Consider the following 7956-nt stretch of genomic DNA (forward strand, 5'->3'; position numbering starts at 1 on the left):
CAAAGCAATCCCTTTCCTGTCTTGCATGCTCGAGCACATATTCATACACTTACACACATTTGCACACATTAAATTTTTTCCTGACTCATTTAAATTTGGAAAATTATAAATTACAACAGAATGATTCTAGCAGATTCACTGAAATTTATATATCTCTAATCTCTAGAAAAAACTGACAAATTAATAAGTCATGTTAAATGTACACAGATAATTATTTCTATGAAAGTATTCCAGACTCTGAAATTAACAAAAGATTCATTTCCATCTACTTCTTGAGGTAAATTTTGCATCTCTCAAAAAAAAAACCCTCAGAAATTTCTGTTCCTAATGGTGTTAAGGGTTAGGTGACCCCGTTTAAATGAAAGTTAGTGCTTCAGATGCTTCTCTTCCATTGTCTCACACATTGCACTAGTAATCCAAAACCTGTGTGTGTTAGATGACCTTATGATTACAGATGATCAGCCAGTCACACGAGAGGGAAGATAAATAAATACTGATAACTTTGTTTTGCTAGTAGCAAAATGCTACAGATTGTTTTTTGTTTGTTTGTTTGTTTTTTCTTGTAAATTTTTTTCCTGCATGTTTTTATCTCTGGGAAATTAGAATGAAAACATTTGTAAAACCCTAGAGAATCCTATGCAGTCCCGACTTGGGTTCCTTAATTGAACCCTTGGAAGCCAGCGTCAGCCTGCCTTTAACTTATTAAAAATGACGGTTTTCCAGTTGATACCATGCTCCTACCTACTGTAGTCTCCTACTATGGCCCACTTTACACGAGCCTATGTGGTTTTGTGTGCCTGTGTCTACCTTTCTCTTTTACTATTTATTTAATACCATTTTTTCTTTTAACACAATAATTTCTTTTAAGTTATTTTACAGATAGTGTATAAGAAGGGTTTTTTGTTGGTGGTGGCTTTTTCTTCTTCTTTTTTTTTTTTTTTAATTTCTGTTTTCTTGCAGTGCTAGAGATGGAACCCAGAGCCTTAAAGGAATCTAGACAAGCACTTTACCTCCCTAACCCTCCATCTGTGGAATGTGGATGTCCTAGAAGTGGCATAATGGTGCTAATGTGTTAAGTCCTCTCATTTGAATAATGGTAGTATTTTCTACTCATTTTCCCAGTTGCATAAAGAAATTTTAAGTTTATTTTCCAGTTTAAAGTTCTAACAGAAAATGTTTGTTGCTTAAGAAATTCAAAATGTTACAGTACTCTTGCTTTTTCTTTTTGTAAGTGATTTTTTATTTCCCCCACTGCATTTTCGCTACATAAATGTTATACAAATTTAAAATATTATTTGAGGTGCTGGAGAGATTTGCTTTGGCTAAGAGCATTTGCTGCTCTTCCAGAGGGCCCATATCTGGTTCCCATAACCTACAGCAGCCTACATCAGGCAGCTCACAACAAACAGTATTTCTAGCTCAAGGGGAACCAGCGCTTTCTTTTCTGCAAGCACCCAAACACTTATGGCATACTTGCACATATACATTCACAGAAAAAATAATTTAAAAATATGTATCATTGATAGTTTAAAATCTTGGAGTGCACATTGTTGTCTACATTTAAGAATATTACACCAGGAAGAGGTGGTACACACCTATAATCCCAGCACTGGGGAGGCAGAGGTGGGCAGATCTTTGTGAGTTCGAGGCCAGCCTCATCTACAGAGTGAGTCCCAGGACAGCCAAGGCTACACAAAGAAACCCTGTCTTGAAACACAAAGCAAAAAAAGAATATTATGCCTATCTTTTTAAATATAAAACAGAAAAGATACTGACCTAATAAAGAAACAAAATATGAGCCGGGCGGTGGTGGCGCACGCCTTTAATCCCAGCACTCGGAGGCAGAGGCAGGCGGATCTCAGTGAGTTTGAGGCCGGGCTGGACCGACAGCCTCCAAAACCATACAGAGAAACCCTGTCTCGTAAAACCAAAAAAAAAAGAAAGAAAGAAAAAAGAAAAGAAACAAAATATGAAGAAAAATTCACATTCAGTTCTGTCAGTATTGATAATCCTGTAATCTAATGATGACAGAAACCAGTTACTTCCTAAATCAGGAAACCTACTCAACGCTATGCTAGGAAAAAAATAAGATAGAACTACTTCCCATGTAGGAAATACGTCGGGTTAGCAAGAAAATAGTGATACACAATCATCAGTTTTTAAAGTATTGTCAGTTGTTGAATTACAAATAATATACATACGGGGGTTAATATTAGAGAGGGAAAAGGAATGTTTTCATTACTGAGAAAGTTAGAGTTGATGATATGGCAAGTGATGAAATTTTTTGCTTTTAGTAAAAATTAATTTTGTGTATAGATGGACTGAAAATTTTGTTATTTTTAATTTATTTGTGATACAAATATCTTGTAGTATAAACTGCTGTTTGGCATGCTACTAAGGAGGAAATTTTACTTATCTTAAGTAAGTAGTTTCTTTAAAAGGGACTGTTTCCTGGGAGTGTATACCAAACATAAAAAAAAGTAGTTACTTATTTTGGAGTAAGTAAAATGCTGAGCTATATCAAAAACCAGCAAAGAAAATTAAGGGTCCTTGGGCCTGAATATAAACCACTAAATTTGAAACTATAGCCATTGTATAAAGATACAGAATAAAATCTTTTTAGTAACTTTTATCTTTATTCCAATACAGTAATTTTCATACCTTTTCTTTGAGCTGGTACACTTGAAGACAGAGAATTGAGGACTTAAAGACAGTGTGATATTTCAAGTGACCTAAGGTACAGAAATGGAGCACTGGCCTGGGATACACTAGAAGTAGATTGCTACATAGCTAGTTCAGTTTGAATGGAAAATTTGGTATGAAATGAAATAGTAAAAATAGTTTTTCAAGAGTTAGAGTAAGTCCCTTATTAAAGGGAAAATACAGCCTTTTAATAGTGTCAGGAAAATTGGGTAATCATACAAGAAAGACTTTAGTTAGACCTTATTACCATGCATAAAAATTCATTTCAAATAAGTCAAAGACTCAACAAAAAGTCTGAAAGTGAAACTCCTCTAAGGTAACTTAAAGTTGCTGGCCTGTGGTGGTGCACGCTTTTAATCCCAGAGGCACAAGAAGGCAGAGGCAGGCAGATCTCTTGAGTTTGAAGCCAGTTTGGTCTATGGGGCAAGTTCCAGGACAACCAAGGCTACATAGAGGAGCCCTGTCTCAAAAACACATTAACTAATTAATTAATTAGTAGAAAAGAGCCAACTCCCATGAGACATTCTTTAACCTCCATACATGTGCATGTTGGTGACATTCATACCTACACACAAATAAATTTAGTTTAAACACACACACACACACAGAGGAAACTGAGGCATAGAGAAATATCGTCCCCAGAGATGGTGTCTCATGCCTATAGAGCCAGGTTGGGGGGCAGGGCTGAGGCAGGATTGCAAGTTTCAGGCCACCCTGGGTTGATTGAATAGGATCCTGTCTCAAAAGAACACATTTACAAAGAAAAATTCCATAAAGCTCCAAAATGAGACTAAAAGTGGGGCCTGAGGAAATGCCTCAATGAATAAAGTGCTTGTTACACAGAGGACCTGGGTTTGGATCCCTAGAACCCACATAAGCCAGACACACATGGTAACATCAAACAAGAGACCCTATCTCAAGCAGGGTAGAAGGTGAGGCAAATGTCTAAGGTTGTCTTTTGACTTCCACTTGTCTACAGTGATGCACACATATATAAATTATAAAAAGGGTTGAAGAAATAGCTTAGAAGCTTAGAGCACTTCCTGCTCTTGTAGCAGACCCTGCTTTCCCAGCATACACATCAGTGGCTCACAACCTCCTATAACTGTAGTTCAGGGTTAGACATCTGATTCTGACCTCAGGCACTGCCTGCCTATACATGGTACATACAGAGACAGGCACAAATCACAAATAAAGGGTTTTGTTTTTTTGTTTTAAGTAGAGCTAGAAAGTAATGAAGTGCTTGCTGTGTAAGCAAGAAAACCTCAGTTCAATCTCCAGCACTTGGTGGAACATGGTAAGTTGGTTATGGTAACACATACCTTTACACCCAGGAATTACAAAAAGATTCTACTACATGGCTTTAGAGTAAATCTTTTAAAATTTGTATAAGTGAAACAACTCAAGTATAAATTGCTCTCGACTTCAGTTGTAGGATATGGCAAATTCAGGAGACAGGACAGAAAGTTCATTTCTTAGGACTAAGAGTAGGAGGAATGGACACTTGGTGTTTTGTGAGTAAGATATATCCATTGGAAGTGAAAATTTTCAAGTAATAGGGTTGATGGTGTTTGGAATATGGATGCACTTAATGCCACAAAAACAGAAATCCTTAAAACGCATAAAGTGCTAAATTTTGTTACATATGTTTGACCAGTTTTTAGAAATATAGGGCATTTCTTTTTAAAGATTTATTTATTATGTATACAGTGTTCTGCCTGCATACATTCCTGCAAGTCAGAAGAGGGCACCAGATCTCACGACAGATGGCTGTGAGCCACCATTTGGATGCTGGGAATCGAACTCAGGACCTCTGGAAGAGCAGCAAGTGCTCTCAACCTCTGAGCCATCTCTCCATTTCTTGTTGTGAATTTCTTTTTATTATTTATGAAACATGAACATGAATGTGTATCCTCATTCTGTTTCAAGTTTGACTGTCTTGGTTTAACAATAGATTTTACACACAAAAGATTGACTTGATTTTGAAATCATTCATTTGACATTGGAATAATCATTTAATGTATATATGCTATACAGGGACAAAGAACACTATATAGGGGGTGGTGTGTGTCTGTGTGTAAATAACAATGTCTCATGTAGCTCAGGATGCTCTTAGACTTACTATGTAGCCGAGGATGACCTTGAAATCTTGATCATCATTCCTTTATCTTCCAAGTGCTGGTATTATAAGGATGAGTTACCATTGCCTTAAATCAGCATGTGGTTTTGAACAGTTCGTTCATGATGTTGTGGCTGATAATTTAGATCATTCTAAATCTTTTCTAAAGAGAAACTATATTTCGTGCACTATTTACTGTACCAACTATAGTATAACAATTGGGATAATGGTAACATGAGTAGGTGTTCAATAAAATATGTAAGTGAAAAATAGCCATGTATGTTTAAAATGTAATGAGATAGGTTTAAGAACCTAAAATTTCATGTAACCGATTGTACTGGTTAGTTTGGCAACTTATAAGCTGACATTTAGAAAGGGGGAACTCTCCATTGTGGAATTGCCTTCATCAGATTGTCCTCTGCACATGTCTAGTGAGTGTTTTCTTGATTAATGCTTGATGTGGGAGGGTCCAACCCCCTGTGGGCAGCCTCACTACTGGTTAGATGATCCTGGGTGGTATAAGAAAGAAAGCAGTAAAAGCCAGTATGCAGCATTCTCTGTGGCCTTTGCTTTCAGTTCCTGCCTCCTGGTTCCTGATTTAAGTTCCTGCCCTGAATTCATGATGTAGGTTGTAAGGTGAAAAAAACCCTTTCCTTCCCAAGTTGTTTTTCACAACGATGGAAAGCAAACTAGGACTCTGATAAACTGAAGTATGTATAGATATATCTTGAGTAGATGTTTAAAATTGTGTTAAAACTTCAGAGAAATGGGTGAAACAATAGTTGCTTATGCACAAAAGTGATCTATATACATTTTAATAGTAGAGGAAATATAAAACTTAATGGAATATGACTGTGCTTATAAACAATTAGACTGAATGGACTATGACTGTGATTCCTATAAACAACTAGAGATGAAAGTTTCATGGTTTGTTTGTACAAATTTGTCCTATGATAGTGTGCTTTTAAAGGAATAGCCATTTTAATGAGAAACAAACAAATGGTCACTTAGGCTTGAGCTACAGGATTCCTGTTCTATATCCTTTTAGGAAACCAAATTGACATGCTATTCTGGGTAATATATATTAAATGACACTGGATTTACAGTAACCATTCCACTATGGAGATAAATCTTGAGGGTTTGTGTATAATTGGGGGGAGCTATATAATATATTTTGAGACTGTGTGTACATACACACATAATTGCATTTAGTATGAAGTTACTTTTAGTCTCTAAGTATTTTGTTGGTAAAATTTCTTGAAACTGAGTTCTTGTGTGTTTCATGTTTTTCCTTAAACATAAAAGTCTTATATAACTTGAACTTTGAAAGGTGTGCTGCATTTAATAAGGTAAAAAGCAACTTTTATGACAGCTTCTTTTGTTAAATACATTCAAAAGTTTTTCTAGTTACTAAATCATATTCTTATTAAGTTGGCCTAGAAAATAGCTTGCTTTCCTCATTTTTATGATGACTATAAATTACAGCACAGGATTAAGTATACAGTAGACTTCTATTAAAATTATAATATGAACATAAATTTTATTTTACTCAAAGCTTATAAAATTATGCATTTACCAGTGTTTTCAAACAGGAATCTTATGTATTCTGCTTTTTCCTAAGAAAACTCTTTGTAAATTATTATTTAGGTGCTATTGTGTTTTCAAAAACAAAAAACCTTGGAGTAAAGTAGCAGCACATAATGGTTTGTGGATTTTGAAAAGGTGCAGGCCATATTGTGCTGCCTCAAAATACAAGGATCTGATCTTCTGAAGAAAATACATGTTTTTTATTCATAGCTTCTGTGATAGCAATGTCAGCAGTGCCTTAGCAGCACGTAAATATTGGCGTTAAGATTCTGAAATTATCTCCAGTATTAACTGTGCTGCTGAAGTAAGGTTGGCCATACTCTACAACTGTAATTTAATGTATATGGATGTTGCTGGTGTGTTTCAAGTTTTTGATTGCATTTTCTATATTACTGTTTTTTTTTTTAGTATAATTCTGTAATAATGTTAGTAATAGCTTTCCACATGTATTGTATCTGTTAATACTGTGTAACTGGAGGATGGGAATGTAGCTCAGTTGGTAGAATGCTTCTGCCTAGCATGCACAAAGCCATGGGTTCCAACCTAACCACTACATACACACATCTGTAAACCCAGCACTCGGGGAAACGGAAGCAGGAGAATCAGATTTAAGGTCATCCTCAGCCACAAAACAAGTCTAAGAACTATATGAGAATCTTGTCTTAAAAAAAAAGCATGTAATTATTTCTGTGTCTATAAGGAATTCGTTCTGGAACTTCTATGGATACTCAGATTTGCACATGCTTGAGTGCCCTATTTAAAATGGTATAATGCCCCAGACCGACAGTGGGGAGGCCAGCATGGGACTGATCTGGACCCCCCAAATGTGAGTGTCAGTGAGAAGGCCTGGACAACCTATGGGGCCCTGAGCTGTGGATCAGTGTCTATCCCTGGTATACAAACTGTCTTCATGTGCCTATAGCACAAAGAGAGATGCTCTCTCAGCCTGGACTCTTAGGGGAGTGCCTGGACCCTACCAAGAGTAAAATGACAGACTCTAGATATCCCCTATGTGGAAGGATTTGGCAATAGGGTGGGAGGGGGGGGGGGGGGAAGGGGAGTACGGGAGGATGGGAGGGAGGGGGAACTGGGATTGACATGTAAAACAAGCTATTTAAAATTAAAATAAAAAATGATAAAAATAAAAAAAATAAAAAAAAATAAAATGGTATAATGTCCTGCATAGAGAAACCCTGTCTCAAAGAAAAAATGGTATAATGTCTGCTTGTGACCAGTGCATACACCCTTATACTTACACTCATCTCTAATTGCTTTTACTGTGTAATGCAATGTAATGTGACACAGATAAATTGTATTATTTAGCTTATTCCCATAAGGACAAGAAAAAAACCTGTACAAATGCAGACCCACCCAAAATCTTTTTTTCATTGGATTGATGTTTTGAGACAGGGTCTTACTATATGGACAAGGCTGGCCTGGAACACACAGAGATCCTCCTGCCACTACTTCCCACGTGCTTTAACTAGAGGTGTGGACCACCACACCTGGCCACTGAATGTTTTCAGTCTATGGTTAGTTGAATCCAC

The sequence above is a fragment of the Mesocricetus auratus genome, unplaced genomic scaffold (genome assembly GCF_017639785.1).
Source record: "Mesocricetus auratus isolate SY011 unplaced genomic scaffold, BCM_Maur_2.0 Super-Scaffold_100707, whole genome shotgun sequence".
Lineage (NCBI taxonomy): Eukaryota > Metazoa > Chordata > Mammalia > Rodentia > Cricetidae > Mesocricetus > Mesocricetus auratus.